The sequence below is a fragment of the Phoenix dactylifera genome, unplaced genomic scaffold (genome assembly GCF_009389715.1).
Source record: "Phoenix dactylifera cultivar Barhee BC4 unplaced genomic scaffold, palm_55x_up_171113_PBpolish2nd_filt_p 000617F, whole genome shotgun sequence".
In the NCBI taxonomy this organism is placed as follows: Eukaryota; Viridiplantae; Streptophyta; class Magnoliopsida; order Arecales; family Arecaceae; genus Phoenix; species Phoenix dactylifera.
In genome coordinates, this window is record NW_024068012.1 from 72359 (window position 1) to 91465 (window position 19107).

Genomic DNA, 19107 nt, shown 5'->3' on the forward strand with positions numbered 1-19107 from the left:
TTAAAACCAACCTCGATATCCCTTCAATTGGCTGATCGATCTGTAAAAACACCACGTGGGATAATTGAAGATGTTCTTGTCAAGATAGATAAATTCTATTTTCCAGTAGACTTCATTGTCCTTGATATGGAACATGAACCTAATCTTAAGAAACAAATCTCCGTGATCCTTGGGCGTCCCTTTTTAGCAACAGCCAATGCGTGCATCAATTGTAGAACGGGGGTAATGAACATATCATTTGGGAACATGAAGGTAAAATTAAATGTGTTCAATGCGGCCGACCAACCCGCGAGGGAAGTTGAGTGTTTTATAATAGACAAAATAGATGACCTCATAGAAGGAGATGCAAAAACTATCTCACTGTGTCTGGCTGAAGACAATAAACTTAGCGCTTATTGGGAGGCAACCCAATTCTCTTAGATTTCTTTAACATTGAAAACAATGTTAGGTTTAGGTTTGGAGATATTTTTTAAGTATTTCTAAGCATTTTTGGTTTTATTTGCATCTCTTGCGTTCATTTTCACTTCACAATGTCAGGTTTATGTTTGGGGATCTTCATCTTGATTTTCATCCCAACAAAATAATAATAATAATAATAATAATAATAATAAAATAAAATTAATTTTTTTTAAAAAAAATTGTTCATTTTTATAAATAATAATAATAATAATAATAAATTAAAAATAAAAAAAAGTTCTTGTTTTTTTTAAAAAAACCTAATTTCTATACATTAATGCGAGAATGATAAACACACAAGATATATAAAATCTAAAAAGCCCAATGACTAGTCGGAAGTAATACAAATTTAAGTTCTTTTTATTAAGTCTCTCTTAGGGAGTTGTAAGCTAATTAATACTTTGAAATTTTACTACACACTGGCCGACTCTTCTAAGGTCTAGGCTCGACATTATGTTGATAATATAGTAGCAACCTTGGACCCTGATGAATCTTACTTATCTAATCCAAAAAAAAAAAATCAAAAAGGACTTCATCAAAAAAAAGGATTTAGTCACGAACTGTTGGGAACCCGCCCATGCCGCTGATATTTCAAAAAAATTCAGATGGCAGCGGAATCGGCATAAGCGGGATCGACGTTCATCGCATGAACGTTGTTTCATGAATCGTTCGTAGTTAGATAAGAATTAAAACTTTTTAAACCTTTAGGAAGATCAGATCTTCACCTTGTGCGGGTAGATGATCACCGTAAACTGAAGTTCGTGGTCTAGGATGAAGGTTTGCTTGAAGCCGTTCAAGTGTCCGGCCTCTACGGGTATCCACACGAAGCAGTGATCCGATCAAAGCTCTCTTGTCTTCCCGGGGTGCTAGCTCCCTTGCAAAGACTTCTTTTGATGGCTGATTTCCTCTCTTTCAATCAACCCTTGATTGTGCTTGAGAGGAGGAAGAAGAAGGATGAAGAAGAGGAAGAAGAAGAATCCCCACGCAGCCTTCTTTCTTTTCCCTGCGTTGGAAGGAAGAAGGGAGGAAGAGGATGCCGCCAACACCTTTGGCTTTTATCTTCCTTGCTTGCGGCTGAACCAAGAGGAGAGGAGAGGGAGGCGTACGGCAAGGAGGAAGAGGACTTCTTCTATGCCCTAGGTGCCGCCCACAAGTCCCTTTTTATAGACATGTGGAGCTCCTAACATTTAGGAGTTCTTGATGTCTTTCCTAAGAGGGGGCGCCATCTCTTCTCCCTTCTCCACGTGGAAAGGGGAGGGGCTTATCCCCTTCCTCATGGTAAACCCTAATCCATATTGGTAGGGATTGGAATGCCCTAATGTGGTCAAACCCTAATCCAATTAGGCTTAGCCCAAGGGTGAACTAATTTGGATCCAATCTAGGTAAGTCCTAATCCAATTAGAACTTAAATCAATTTTGACTCAATTGAACTCTTCAATCCTAATCCAATTAGGAGTCTTATTGATTCATTAGATTAATAATTAATTGTGACTTAAGAAACCCTAATCCAAATTAGGACATATATAATTTTAGTCCTAATCCAATTAGGACTCTATTTGAATCCGAAGTCTTAATCCGATTAGGACTCTAGGAATCCTACTCCAAGTAGGAATCCAATTTTGATTCAAAACTCCTAATCTCATTAGGATTTCAGGAATCCTATTCCAAGTAGGAATTCCAGTCCTACTCCAACTAGGATTCCCAGTCCTAATCCAATTAGGACTCTAGGAATCCTACTCGAAGTAGGACTCTTGTTTCAAGTCCAATTAATTAATTTCCTTTGTTCTTTCTTCAACTGAATATCAATCGAATTGATTACTTGTGATTCATAATCACTTTTCAACCATTGGATCGGTCAATACTTCTAGTGTGTGTGACCCCATAGGTTCTACTCTGACTGGTAGTGAGATATATTGTGATCTCTATCACTATATCATTGAAAACTCCTTTCAATGGGTTGGAACGATTCCAACTCAACTCATTAGGGTTTATCGATCATCGAGATAATCCCTGTGAGTCCCACCATCCACCAGTGACACCTAGCAGCATGTAGTGGCTACCCAGTAGAATAGAAAGATGAACCTCTAGGTGCAGTTACCATGTGATACAGTCCTACTATCGTGGATCCCTACAGGACGGAGGTCATGGACAACTCGTCAAACCCCATCGTCTGTCATATGTCAAAATTTATTCGACTCGAGTTCGATAGTGGAAAACTCTTTCTCCAATTTATATTACTGCCCTGGCCAAGGTCTTAGAACTCAGTCTAACAAATCACTAGGATCACTCCTCTTCTATTAAGGTCGATAGATTCCTTGTAGGTGCATACCCTACTCCTACAGTGAACCTACTGCAGCCAATCTACACTGCATGGACCCATATGGCTAGAAACTATGTATGTGTGCAGTCAAACTACAATAACCTCACTGTGAGTAGCCGAAGCACCGCAGGTCAAAGGACCAGTCACACTACTGCAACATCAAGCAAGTCACTGACGAGTGGATAGACATCCAAGTGACTTCTTGTCTTGGTCATGCTCAGTACCCTTGTTCTCTAACAAGCACCTGCACTATCACTTCAGTGTCCCTACACTGTGGACTCAAGTCTCGTCCATCCAGAAGGAAAGTGATCTGTGCACTGATCGGATCGATCACCGTCCTCGTGATGATCCATTGATCAGGAGCATTTAGAAATTAATCACCAATGATACATGGCTCAAATTCTCAACTCTTGAGAATATGTATCATCATCTTATTAATTTCTTGGACGATTCATAGACACATAAATAATATGAATGAAAAGATGCCTTTTATTTATTCAATAATAAATAGTCAAGTACAAAATTATGTCCCTAGAATTTACAATGTGTCAGCCAGATTAGCTTCTAGGGCATACATCTAACAATCTCCCACTTGCACTAAAGCCAATCAGTCATATATCTAAGCCCCATCTTCTCAAGGTGGGCTTCAGTCTTTTGCTGACTTAGCTGCTTAGTGAACGGATCTGCCACGTTATCCGCGGAGTCTACTCTCTGCACCTCTACATATTTCTTCTCAACATAGTCGCGTATGAGATGGAAGCGCCGCTCTATGTGCTTGGACTTCTGATGAGACCTTGGCTCCTTAGCAAGGGCTATGGCGCCATTATTATCGCAGTAGAGTGTTATGGCATCTGATGTCATCACGTCCAACTCTGCAATGAATTTTTTGAACCAGAAGCCTTCCTTAGCAGCTTCAGAGGCAGCGATGTATTTAGCTTCCATAGTAGAATCAGCAATGATCGGTTGTTTAGAACTCTTCCAATTCACCGTACTACCATTGCACAAGAACACATATCCAGATGTTGACTTCCTATCATCGACATCAGTCATGAAGTCTGAATCTGTGTATCCTTCTACCTTTAACTCTGATGATCCTCCAAAAACCAAGAATAAATCTTTAGTTCTTCTCAAGTACTTAAGAATATTCTTCACAGCTGTCCAGTGTTCTTCACCTGGATTCGACTGATATCTGCTTGTGACACTCACAGCAAGAGCTATATCAGGTCGTGTACATAGCATGGCATACATGAGGCTTCCTATTGCCGATGCATAGGGAATCTTGCTCATGCGTTGAATCTCTTCAGATGTGTTGGGGCACATCTTCTTGGAGAGATGAATTCCATGCCTAAGGGGTAAGAGACCCCTCTTGGAGTTTTCCATGCTGAACCTCTTCAGCACCTCCTTTATGTACATCTTCTGTGAAAGGCCAAGCATCCTTTTAGATCTATCTCTATAGACCTTTATTCCCAAAATATAGGATGCTTCCCCAAGGTCTTTCATGGAGAATTCTTTTGACAACCAGACCTTGACCGAGGTTAGCATGGGAATATCATTCCCTATCAGTAGGATGTCGTCCACGTACAGTACGAGAAATACGACAGCGCTCCCACTAACCTTTTTGTAAACACATGGTTCCTCTTCGTTTTTGATGAAATCAAACATTTTGATTGCATCATCGAAACGAGTGTTCCAACTCCGAGACGCTTGCTTTAGTCCATAGATGGACCTTTGCAGCTTGCAGACCTTGTGATCTCCATCACTGGAAGTGAAACCCAAAGGCTGTTCCATATAGATATCTTCATCAAGATATCCATTCAGGAAAGCAGTTTTCACATCCATCTGCCAGATTTCATAATCATGAAATGCTGCAATGGCAAGCAATGTTCGGATGGATTTTAGCATGGCTACAGGTGAAAAGGTCTCCTGATAGTCAATGCCTTCGCGCTGACTATACCCTTTCGCCACAAGCCTTGCCTTATAGGTCTCTACCTCTCCATCCGAACCTATCTTCCTTTTGTAGATACATTTGCATCCAATAGGTACAATACCTTCTGGTGGGTCTACTAAGGTCTAGACTTGGTTGGAATGCATGGAGTCTAACTCTGACTTCATAGCTTCTAACCATTTCTCGGAATCGATATCAGATATCGCCTCGTTGTAGGTTTTGGGATCCTGTATGTGATCCCTATCTCCCACTAGGAACATTTCCTCGGTATCCTCTTCTATTATACCTAAGTATCTATCGGGAGGATGGGAGACCCTACTAGATCTACGAGGTGGTCGAGGGACATCGTGTACTGGCTCTGTATGAATGGGTTCAATAGGAACCATGACTCGTTGCTTTTCAGAGACTTTCTCTTCAAGCTCAATTTTCCTCCCACTGCCTCTATCAAGGATAAACTGATTTTCCAAGAAGATGGCATGACGGCTCACAAACACATTATGATCCTCTGAGATGTAAAAATTGTATCCTAATGACTCTTTAGGATATCCTATAAAACGAGCACTTATGGTCCTAGCCTCTAACTTGTCTGCCTGTAGTTTCTTGACGTGGGCCGGACATCCCCAAATCTTGAGATGACCAAGACTTGGTTTCTTACCATGCCATATCTCATACGGTGTGGTAGGAACGGATTTAGAGGGAACTCTATTCAGTAGATATACTGCGGTAAGTAAGGCATCTCCCTAAAGAAACATAGGTAAATCAGTGAAGCTCATCATGGACCTGACCATATCCAATAGGGTCCGATTCCTCCTCTCTGACACCCCGTTGAGTTGAGGTGTACCCGGAGGTGTCCACTGTGAGACTATGCCGTTTTCCTTGATATAGTCCCGGAATTCCCCACTAAGGTATTCTCCTCCTCGATCTGATCGAAGAGCCTTAAGAGGTTTTCCAGTTTGTTTTTCTACTTCATTCTTGAACTCTTTAAACTTTTCAAAAGATTCAGACTTGTGTCTCATAAGATACACATACCCATACCGTAAATAATCATCGGTAAAGGTAATGAAGTAAGAATAACGTCCCCTGGCTAGCACATCGAATGGGCCACATACATCTGTATGTACTAGGGTAAGTATTTCAGTGGTCCTCTCCCCATGTCCTACAAAGGGCAGTCTAGCCATTTTTCCTTGAAGACAGGACTCGCAAACTGGATATGACTCGAAAATCAATGAGCCGAGAAGCCCATCTTTATCCATTTTGTTCATCCTATCCTCTCCAATATGGCCAAGTCTGAGGTGCCACAAATATTTTTGGTTTATCTCATCTCTGGATCTTTTGGATCCTTTGGCACTCACTTCTTGCTCAGTAACATTCACAGATACATCCATATGTAAATGATAGAGACTGTCGATCATGAAACCACGTGCAACTATTTTATTTCTGAAATAAATAGAACAGCAGTCTTTGTCAAATGTAAAAACATGACCTTCCTGTGCTAGACATGAAACAGAAATCAAATTTCTACTAGCAGCAGGTACATAATAGCAGTCTCTAAGTAATAAACTAAATCCAGACGGTAGTCGCAGATGGTAGGTGCCCACAGCCACAGCAGCAACTTTTGCCCCGTTGCCAACCCGAAGGGTTACCGCACCTTCCGCCAGCCTTCTACTTTCCTTTAGATCCTGCATGGTAGTGCACAAATGAGCACTAGAACCAGAATCTATAACCCAACTAGAAGTAGAAGAAACCGTTAGATTAGTTTCAATAATGAGCAAGTCTATACCTTCTGAAGGTATGTCACCTTTCTTGTTCTTCAGGCTCTCGAGGTATGAAGGACAGTTTCTCTTCCAGTGGCCGTCGACATTGCAGTGGAAACATTTTCCTTTGTCGTTAGCCCTTTTCTTTTGAACTTTCTTCTTTGGCTTCTTGTCCTTTTTCTGCTTCTTAGCAGGCTTCTTTTTCTTTCAAGTAGACTTTCTCTTGGAACCAGAAGTCAACTCAGCAGCAAGGACATTACCCCTTGAACCTTTCAAGGCTCCCTCAGCAGTTACCAACATGTTTATTAGTTCAGTCTTAGTGCATTCAATCTTATTCATGTGGTAGTTTACTATAAACTGACCAAATGAATTAGGAAGTGACTGTAGGATCAAATCCACTTGTAATTCCTTGTGCATGTCCATACCGAGCTTCTCAAGCTCCTCCAGATCCTTGATCATAGTCAGACCGTGATCATGGACAGACTGCCCCTCGCGCATCTTTATTTTGAAAAGCCTCTTGGATACTTCAAAACAAGCTGTGCGACTTTGCTCACCATACAACTCTTGCAGGTGTGCCAGTATGTCCCTAGCAGTCTTCATATTTTCATGCTAGCATTGGAGTTCATTTGACATGGATGCCATCATATAGCATTTTACTCTAATGTCATCATCCAACCACTTTTTATGCATCTCACGCTGAACATCAGTAGGACGTGTTGGTAGTATAGGGATATTTGAATCGAGTATGTAGCCTATTTTCTCACAGTCCAAAACAATTTTGAGGTTTCTAAGCCAGTCTTTGTAATTGGTTCCAGTCAGTCGGTTGGTCTCAAGAATACGGGTCAAAGGGTTTGAAGCTGACATTGTATCTGCAGAGAGTAAAGATTCTAGTTAGACTTTTGTACTTGATCCTAATCTGTTCTAAGGTCTTTTAGAACAAATGTAACTCCCACTATTTTCTCGAATCCCTCACACTCCCCTGGTAGGGAAACGGAAATCCCACACGACTAGAGTTTCTAGTGGGTACTGCGGTCCCACTAATTTACATGCCACCTCACCTAACAGTTATTGGTGACACATAGATTGATGAATATACAACTCTTGTACAATGCTTCTCAAGCATGTTGCAGTGTAACTTGGTCTCTAAGCCATGAAAACCTCACCTAACAGTTATTAGTCCCATTTCTTAGTTAAGTCAGACCCACCGTATAACCGTAGGAATAAAGTCGTCATTGGGTCCTCACCTAACAGTTATTGGTGCCCAACCCCACCTTTACCCTACAACATCTCATGTCTATAGAGAGGTCCAGCCCCCCGATGCAACTTGACCACTGTGTCCAGCCGAGATAAATCAACATCAGAAAGGCCTTAGCAGCTCTACTACAGTGGAAGACCTATTGACTTAATATTGGTTAATCAGGTCTTAGTGTTTGCAACTTGAGCTCTTCATAAGAGGTAATCGAACAATTGGCCAGGTAAGCAGGTGGGAGGCTCCCCTTACTCAGAGAGTAAGGTCCTAATTAAGTAACCACCTTTCATGCTTTCCTAGACACCAATTAGATCAATTAATCTAATATGACTTGCTCATGTCGGTTCACTCTCGACTTGATTGAGGAAGTTTTGATTTAGGTCTCAATTGGGTTTGCTACATCACATGTAAACCTATCTACCCGACTCGCATTCACATCACATGCAAACGGCACATCACAGGCAGTTATAATCGCAGCAATAATTAAAGCTAAACTTTAAATAGGTGATGATCATGAATTCTAGTTAGGTCGTATTACAAGCACATGCACGTCAATCGATCAACTGGTCTTCAACTCTTGAATTGGTTCCAAGCCTCCTTGACTCGATCCTTGACCAACTCTTGATCCAATCGCCATCAACCGCTTAGACCCCTGTTCATCTCATGCCTTATCTTCGACTTGATCGTTGACGTACATCACATCACAGAAATACAACCAGATATAAAATAAAAATAAAAATAAATTACATCTCCTTTTAGGAGGCACGCAGGCCTCTCAAAACATCAAATAAGATGCATGCAAGCATCTGAAAAATTACATGACATTGCAGATCACATCGCAGGTCATTACATTTGATACCAAAAGGGTTTGAATCCTATGATCATCACCATATGCAACAATTATAATTTTCAGATCTGAAAACTAACTAATTATATCATGACATAGGTTGCTGATCATGCTAATCATGATTCTAAACTTTGTATCTCATTAACAACGCAATTAGAATCATCATTTTATCACATAAAAATCAGCATGCAAAAATCAGCACCCCTGAAAAATCTGCATGCAGAAATTTTCAGCATGCATGATCATTCAATTTTCAGATCTAATAAGCCTTTAGATAATTAATTCTTACCTTAATCTATGAAGCCTAGGCTCTGATATCACTGTTGGAAACCCACCCATGCCGCTGATATTTCAAAAAAATTCAGATGGCAGTGGAATCGGCATAAGCGGGATCGACGTTCATCGCATGAACGTTGTTTCATGAATCGTTCGTAGTTAGATAAGAATTAAAACTTTTTAAACCTTTAGGAAGATCAGATCTTCACCTTGTGCGGGTAGATGATCACCGCAAACTGAAGTTCGTGGTCTAGGATGAAGGTTTGCTTGAAGCCGTTCAAGTGTCCGGCCTCTACGGGTATCCACACGAAGCAGTGATCCGATCAAAGCTCTCTTGTCTTCCCGGGGTGCTAGCTCCCTTGCAAAGACTTCTTTTGATGGCTGATTTCCTCTCTTTCAATCAACCCTTGATTGTGCTTGAGAGGAGGAAGAAGAAGGATGAAGAAGAGGAAGAAGAAGAATCCCCACGCAGCCTTCTTTCTTTTCCCTGCGTTGGAAGGAAGAAGGGAGGAAGAGGATGCCGCCAACACCTTTGGCTTTTATCTTCCTTGCTTGCGGCTGAACCAAGAGGAGAGGAGAGGGAGGCGTACGGCAAGGAGGAAGAGGACTTCTTCTATGCCCTAGGTGCCGCCCACAAGTCCCTTTTTATAGACATGTGGAGCTCCTAACATTTAGGAGTTCTTGATGTCTTTCCTAAGAGGGGGCGCCATCTCTTCTCCCTTCTCCACGTGGAAAGGGGAGGGGCTTATCCCCTTCCTCATGGTAAACCCTAATCCATATTAGGTAGGGATTGGAATGCCCTAATGTGATCAAGCCCTAATCCAATTAGGCTTAGCCCAAGGGTGAACCAATTTGGATCCAATCTCGGTAAGTCCTAATCCAATTAGAACTTAAATCAATTTTGACTCAATTGAACTCTTCAATCCTAATCCAATTAGGAGTCTTATTGATTCATTAGATTAATAATTAATTGTGACTTAAGAAACCCTAATCCAAATTAGGACATATATAATTTTAGTCCTAATCCAATTAGGACTCTATTTGAATCCGAAGTCTTAATCCGATTAGGACTCTAGGAATCCTACTCCAAGTAGGAATCCAATTTTGATTCAAAACTTCTAATCTCATTAGGATTGCAGGAATCCTATTCCAAGTAGGAATCCCAGTCCTACTCCAACTAGGATTCCCAGTCCTAATCCAATTAGGACTCTAGGAATCCTACTCGAAGTAGGACTGTTGTTTCAAGTCCAATTAATTAATTTCCTTTGTTCTTTCTTCAACTGAATATCAATTGAATTGATTACTTGTGATTCATAATCACTTTTCAACCATCGGATCGGTCAATACTTCTAGTGTGTGTGACCCCATAGGTTCTACTCTGACTGGTAGTGAGATATATTGTGATCTCTATCACTATATCATTGAAAATTCCTTTCAATGGGTTGGAATGATTCCAACTCAACTCATTAGGGTTTATCGATCATCGAGATAATCCCTGTGAGTCCCACCATCCACCAGTGACACCTAGCAGCATGTAGTGGCTACCCGGTAGAATAGAAAGATGAACCTCTAGGTGCAGTTACCATGTGATACAGTCCTACTATCGTGGATCCCTACAGGACGGTGGTCATGGACAACTCGTCAAACCCCATCGTCTGTCATATGTCAAAATTTATTCGACTCGAGTTCGATAGTGGAAAACTCTTTCTCCACTTTATATTACTGCCCTGGCCAAGGTCTTAGAACTCAGTCTAACAAATCACATAGGATCACTCCTCTTCTATCAAGGTCGATAGATTCCTTGTAGGTGCATACCCTACTCCTACAGTGAACCTACTGCAGCCAATCTACACTGCATGGACCCATATGGCTAGAGACCATGTATGTGTGCAGTTAAACTACAATAACCTCACTGTGAGTAGCCGAAGCACCGCAGGTCAAAGGACCAGTCACACTACGGCAACATCAAGCAAGTCACTGACGAGTGGATAGACATCCAAGTGACTTCTTGTCTGGGTCACGCTCAGTACCCTTGTTCTCTAACAAGCACCTGCACTATCACTTCAGTGTCCCTACACTGTGGACTCAAGTCTCGTCCATCCAGAAGAAAAGTGATCTGTGCACTGATCGGATCGATCACCGTCCTCATGATGATCCATTGATCAGGAGCATTTAGAAATTAATCACCAATGATACATGGCTCAAATTCTCAACTCTTGAGAATATGTATCATCATCTTATTAATTTCTTGGACGATTCATAGACACATAAATAATATGAATGAAAAGATGCCTTTTATTTATTCAATAATAAATAGTCAAGTACAAAATTATGTCCCTAGAATTTACAATGTGTCAGCCAGATTGGCTTCTAGGGCATACATCTAACACGAACATCGAAAAGGGCTATCTATTGTCAAAGGTCAAGTGGGCTTGTGATGAGGACTCCGAGCATAAGTCCGTAGGGAAGTCTTGATGCCCGACACCTTATGCCAACTGGTGTGAGAGTTGTCGACTGATTGCTCGTTACACAGAGAAATCATCACAAGAGTAAAAGTACACAATTTATACATCTTTCATAAAATAATAATAATAATAATAATAAATGTTGACCTTGAAAAAGATAATAGTGTGAAAGCCGTCATTGTAGAAATTTGAGTAAACTGAAATATTACAGATAAAGCCCGTGAGGTACTAAAGTAAACATCCAGAACTCTCGAAATCTTGCAGATAAAATGATTTTGAATCAGAGAGCAGGTCCCTTCGACCAATCCTTGGAAACTACTAGACTTAGCAATATTTTGGAGATCCGAACCCTTAGTTTGTGTACGGTCCAGATTTCACCGAGCACTCCAGTATAAATAAGTCTTACAACTTTCTAAACGAAAACTTAATGACTTTAACTTAGATTGCATACTAACCTAGAATTTGGGCTGACTTAGTAATTAAAACTTTGTGTGCTTTTGAAATTCTTGGCACTTATGCATTTGAAACTAGATTTTATAAAATAAAAAAAAAATAAAAAAATAAAAATAATAATAATAATAATAATAAAATCGTTGGGTGGAGACAACAGTTTGTGGGTATCTAAGCCGGAAAGCCTCACGAGATAAAACTTGTCCACTAGGGCCACCTAGGGGTTTAAAGCCTTATTGCATACGGTAAATACAATAGCGATTCCTGCGAAAGTGAGTTAATTTCTTTTCTATTTTGCTTGAGGACTAGCAAAATGTAGATTTGGAGGTGTGATAAGTGCTAAATAATGTATAAATTTATCTATTTTACATAGCACTTATTATTATTGTTATGCATATATTTTAAATTTAAACATAAGAAAATGTGTTTCCCCTTTTCATTGCATTTTAATAAATTATTAGAGGTAATTCAAGTTTGGTTTAATTTCCTTTATTGATTTAGTCTAATGTGTGTGCAGGTCGAGTCATTCCATTCACGAACTAGTCCCAATCTGTTCCATGTGTGGACTACTTTCTTCTACATGTGCATGAAGCTACCCACTCCTTTGTCCACGTCATATTTTCTGTGTGCACCAAGCTTCCCAACTTAGCAAAACAAAGGCCTCTCCCATTTTCTCCACGTGTCCAAACTTCCTTTATTTTAGATTCAGAACAAAGCCCTTCCAACCTACCCGAGTGGACCCCAACCACTTTTCTAAAAAAAGAAAAAGAAGAAGAAATATAAATAATAAGAAAATTCACATATCCTCCCTCATTCCCATATTCATCTCCCACATTATTATTATTATTTTTCTCTCTTCCCCTGTTTCAGAACAAGCCACATGATCACCTAAGGATTCTTCCCATTCCCATTCAACCACGTCCTCCCAGATTCTTTGCTCCAAATGTGACCTCCTCCCGCAAGGCAATCCTCCCAGCGTCCGCGAGTCAAGCATCGTCTTCCCAAAGATCTATTTCCAGCCGATTCTGAATCTCAGCATCTTTATCTCCCATGGATAAGAATCCCCTGTTCTTCGTCCTCCCTTCCCCCGCTTCCACGATTCAAATCTCTCCCTTCCATCTCAGCACCAAACCAAGGGAAGATCTCTTCCCAAAAATCGGCAGATCATCCCTTTCCTTCCCAGCAAACCGAAGCAAGATCATCCATTCCTTCCGTGCCCAAAGATTTCATCCAAGCCGAGATCCTCTCCGCTTCACCGAGCCTCAGCTGCACCCGGATTCGTTCCAAAAAGAGATCCCCTCATTCCCAGATCCTCCGCGCGTCCCCAACGCTTTCCAGCCGCATCCCAGATCTCCTCTTCGTGCCAGCCTGCCTTCCACGTTCGCCCGCATCGCCCGGCGGCCGGTTTCAAGCAGCCTTCCGCATCAACGCGTATCAACCGCGTCCAGCTCCTCCCCCTTTATTCCGACGCCAAAATAGGGGAAAGATCGATGATATGCTGAACCGGGTGCCCTTGGAGATATAAAAGGAGGAGCGGATAATAGAGGGAAGAGAGGAGAGAGCACGGTTTGAAGAACAGAGGAAAGGCTCTGTTCGGGAGAAAAGAAGAAAAGAAAGGAGGGGGGAGAGAGTATTTTGGGTATTTTGGGAATAATGGGAGCGGAAGATTTTCATATGAAGATGGGAGGACGTCCGGCCACCATGCGCAGCTAAACCTCTAATCTAGGGCTGGATGAAGCCCTAGTAATGTATCAGGGCATTGTAGTTCTTACTCTTTTAATCTTTTTGGAGTTTGTTTAAATTCTCATTCTCAATGAAAATTTCTTTTATGATGTTTAAACCTTGAGCATGCCATTTACTATTCATATTTGCTAAAGTAGTCTAAGATGATCCATGCCTAGGAAGATGAGGTGTGCTGCACCCTAGATTAGCATACTTAGGTAGACACTCCATGCTATACCGAAGATGGATCTTCCTAAAACTTTTTATGTTTTTATTTTTTAAAAAAAGCTTGTAGCCAATTTGCATGCCTCTCCAAAAGATAAAAAAAATTAAGAACACAGTCCCTGATGCAATGCTATGTGGTGGATTCCAAACCCTAGATCCATCTACTTTGATAAATTTCAATTCATACTCATAGATTAATTCAGTATAATTAAGTTAGCAAACTCTTCTTTTTGATTTATTATTAAAGAAAAATAACTTGTCTCCAATTTCTATGGACCGACATCCGTAATTACTATCCTACAGGATACGTGCTATTGCGTGGTTTACTTTTGAAATTGAAAGAACCGATTAGTGGCGGCTCTCTTTCGGTGGACTCAAAGGAGAAAGAGGAGAAGCCCTAAAACGGGGGCTCCTCCTTCTTCTTCGGGATGGATCTCTCCATCCCGCTGCCTCACGTGCGCCGCACGTGAGGCTGAACTCTGGGACTGGGCCGGTCAAATGGACCGGGCCCAGTTCCAGGGTCTCACATCCTTCCCCCTAAAAAAAATTTCGTCCACGAAATTTTCATACATGCAGTTCAAGAGTAGAGATACTTCTTCCAAACTAAGTTATAACACTCTTCAAATCAATGTCATCTTGTCTGACCAATGTCAAATAATTCTATTCACCACACTTTCTCTGCACACTCTGATTTAAACCTCAACATACCCGTGTCAAGTCTAGATTTGTTTTTTTTAGAATTACTTGCTTGTTGGTACATTCATTATTATGTCTTAATCCGTGTGAACACTTTCGAAATTTAAAAGTTCATATTCTTCTTTTGACAATTAATCAAAAAAATGTTATATAACTATTTAATCTTTTCTAGCAGCATAATGAGTTGTCTAACAAAGAGCAGTGGGCATGGAAAAATAATAAATAGAAATAAATATTGGAACTAGATTAATACATGTCGTCAACACATCAGAAGCCTGTGCATCTTGCTGTGTAAGTGCAAATACTCTTCCTTGAGTTTTTGGCCCCTGGCTTCCTTCCATTGCCTGAGTAGATCTATTTTCGTTTCTTTGTGGGTAGTTTGCAATTTTATGACCTATCTTACCACGTCTAAAATAGGCACTGGTGTTCCAATGGCAATCCTTGTCAGCATGAGCCTTACCACATCTGAAAATTTATTGCTATTCATCTGCTTAGGGTTGTCACTCGTAGATTTCTCGTTTGAACTTTCGGCGTTTTCATTGCTCTGCCCGTGGAATTCATTTGACATGTTCCTCTTCTTTTGATTTCTTTCACTTTCCAACTGTTCATCATTAACTTTTCTTTCAATTATCAAAGCCTTATTTACCACAGCTGCATAGGTAGTCAATTCATAAGATATCACTTGTTTTCTAATTTCAGTCTTTAGTCCCATCTCAAATTTATGCGCTCGATCTAGCTCATTCTCGACTAACTTTGGAACAAATTTGGCTAGCTCGGTAAATTTAGCTTCATATTCTGCAACAGTCATATTTCTTTGCTTTAGATGAATAAACTCCTACTCTTTCTGCATCCTTACACTCCGAGAAAAATACTTATCATAAAATGCTCCTCGAAATCTTTTCCAAGTGAGTGGCTCCCTATCCTGCTCATATTTATGTTCCAACATCCGCCACCAGTTGAATGCCTCACCTTGCATCATGTATGATGCAAACAAAATCTTTTCATCATCCTGGCATATCAAGATAGCAAATGCTTTTTCCATCGCTGTAAGCTAATTGTCTACTTCCAACGGTTCTGTAGTCCCCTTGAAAGCTGGAGGAGCTAGCCTCTTAAATTCAGCTATATTGCTACGCTGTTCACACTGTTCCCCTCGTCCTTACTGTGGCTGTGTCTGGAGCAACTACGCTTGTTGTTAGAGCAACTGTTATTACACCTGCTGTTGCATCTACATAAGGCCCACTATGGTCTGCATAACCTGGCCTAGGTCCGGTTCTTGTTGTCCTGTCTGAGTATCACTAGCAGGATTGACGACTCTCTCCTGCTGAGGGGTGTTACCAACTTGTTGGGGTGTGCTATCATTTTGCGGGTTAGGCCAGGTTACCAACTTGTTGGGGTGTGCTATCATTTTGTTGGGGTGCCTTATCAGTAGCTCCGCGAGTAGTCTTTCTCATCCGACGTGGAGGCATCCTGACTTATATCTATCAAATAGCAGCATGCCAATAATAAGCTTGCTAATTAATTACAAGTATATAGGATGGTTGTTACAATCAAACTAACGTCCCAATGTCCCTAGTGTCTACCCACCTACACTCATGTCATGTCAGATTTTCTTATCTTAGAATTTGTTCATTCATGCTTTGATACCATTTCAGTTGTCACGCCCTCGGCCCGAGATCGCGAGCTGGGGGTCCGCACCAACCGCCGCACACCCGTAGGAAACTCTTCCCACAAGCATGCAAGGCATCTTAACCAAATCTTAAAAATATAACTAAAATAATTCAACTGAAATAAATGCAATCTTATTCCATTGACTGACACAAATTATAAAGTCTTACAGTTCTAAATACGCAGCGGAACAATAAAGATAAGACATCAATTTAAATAAAACTTAATCTAAGATAACTTGTGCCATAATTCTTTTATTTGCTCTTCCATATTGTAAAACCCTGGATCGAGCTAATTCTTCGGATCTGTAAAAATAGTAAGAAATCGTATAATGAGCTAGACAGCCCAGTAAGTTATAAATACTTTAACTAGACAATTCATATAATAACATAAAATATAAATACAATTTATGATGAATCAGCAAAAAGATATAATCAATTTCTTTTCAAACACAAATCCATTGACGATGGTCTGGTGGCTTTCCTCTTCGGCGGCAATGAAGGAAAAGGGTCATCCGTGCTATGGCTCGGCTCTCCCTCTTCCTCTCTCCCCGGCAACACGAAGAAGACCCTCCCCCTTTCTTCCTTGGGTGTGGCGGCTCTCCTTCGGTGGACTCAAAGGAGAAAGAGGAGAAGCCCTAAAACAGGGGCTCCTCCTTCTTCTTCGAGATGGATCTCTCCATCCCGCTACCTCATGTGCGCCGCACGTGAGGCTGAACTCTGGGACTGGCCCGGTCCATTTGACCGGGCCCAGTTCTAGGGTCTCACAATCACAATATTCCAAACACAATTTTACATTATCCCACAAGTGCTAAGATTTCTTTTTACCTTCTTCCACATCCTCCAATGAAAACAAGTAAGAAGCAAGTGCCCGATAGAGCACCAGTCAAAGTAACTGGCATTCTCCAGGAAGTTTGGTAGAGGGCATCACAGCAACTGACATGAAGGCAGCTATGCAGCGAGAGAACTGCCACTGGAAATTATTGCACGTCTCGAAACAGGAGGGGGATTCAGTTGACCATGTACGTTAATTATGTGAGTAAGGAGGTTTCAGTTTAGGTGAGAACATGATAGAACCGTTTCTCCAACAAGATAAAGATGTAACAACCCCGGACCTCACCCAAAATGGCTAGCCGGAAGGTATTATTTGGGTTTCTTGATCCTGTATAAGTACCCAAGATCTACCCAGCGAATAACCGATGTGGGACTAAACACACGCCCGCACGAGTTCTCACATACTCCCCCCGTTCAAGCCCTGACGTCCTCGTCAGGCTAAAGGTTCATATCTATTCAAATCTAATCACAAACATCATGATTGGCCCATGGTCAGCCTCAATGGATCCGTGCTGCAGTGTCCTCTAGTCCACATAGGTTATGGGTCGAGTCCGCTCTGATACCATTTGTAACGACCCAGAACCTCACCCAAAATGGTTAGCCGAAAGTTATTATTTGGGTTCCTTGATCCTGTATAAGTACCCAAGATCTACCCAGCGAATTACCGATATGGGACTAAACACACGTCCGCACGGGTCCTCACATACTCCCTCCGTTCAAGCCCTGACATCCTCGTCAGGCTAAGGGCTCATATCTATTCAAGTCTAATCACAAACACCACGATTGGCTCGTAGTCAGCCCCAATGGATCAGTGCTGCAGTCTCCCCTAGTTCACATAGGTTATGAGCCGGGTCCGCTCTGATACCATAAAAGTTGTCACACCCTCGGCCCGAGATCATGAGCCGGGGGTCGCGCCAACCGCCGCACACCCATAGGGAACTCTCCGTATGAGCATGCAAGGCATCTCAACCAAATCTCAAAAATGTAACTAAAATAATTCAGCTGAAATAAATGCAATCTTATTCCATTGACTGACACAAATTATAAAGTCTCACAGTTCTAAATACACAGCGGAACAATAAAGATAGAACATTAATTTAAATAAAACCTAATCTAAGATAAGTTGTGCCATAATTCTTTTATTCGCTCTCCCATATTGTAAAACCCCGGATCGAGCTAATTCTTCGGATCTGTAAAAATAGTAAGAAATCGTATAATGAGCTAGACAGCCCAATAAGTAATAAACACCTTAACTAGTCAATTCATATACTAACATAAAATATGAATACAAATTACGATGAATCAACATAATAATATAATCAATTTCTTTTCAAACATAAATTCATTAAAATCCGTATTTTTCAAATATCCATATACATAATCATAAATCTGATTCGAAACAAATCACATTCATCTCATCAGCCTTTAACTACGACCACACTTATACCCTGTGGCTAGGTCAGAAATAGAACAGCACTTATACCCTACGGAATGGGCCAGAATACCACACTTATACCCTATGGAGTGGGCCAGAATACCACACTTATACCCTGTGGTGGGGCCAGAATTGCCAATGCATAACCCCCAATTGGTAGGGTTTAGAACATAGTAAGGCTGTGAGACCCTGAAACTGGGCCCGGTTCATTGACCGGCCCACCCAAATTTCGGCCTCACGTGTGTCGCACGTGAGGGCGTGAGATGAAGGAAGAAATCATCCCGAAGAAGCCAGGATTGCCCGATTTTCTAGGGCTTCTTCCTCCCCTTGAAGCCATCCGAAGCAAAGCCGCCGTGTCGGGGGTCTTCTTCCTTAGGCTGCCGGCCGAGAGAGAGGGAGAGAGAGCCATTAAAAATCGGAAGGCACGGGTGGTCTTCCTCTTCTTCCATTGCTGCCGGAGAGGAAGAGAATCGCCGGTCTTCATCGAAGGCTAAGGTAAGGGTTTCTAACTTTCCTCTCTTTCTTCCGTGATATTTAGCCATGATTTGTCATGATTTTGAGCCGGCCATCGTCGGAATTTTTACCCTAAAATAGAAGAGCCCTATTCGGGCATGTACTCTCGCCGCCGGTCTTGTGCGCCGCCGCCAGCCGCTGGGGGTTGTCGCACTTGCTTCGCCACCCCTTGCCGCCAACGGGGTTGGCCACCACGGCCGCCCCTGAGTCCGACGGAGAAGGAAGGAAATGGGGGGGGTATGGGTCCCCTGTTCCG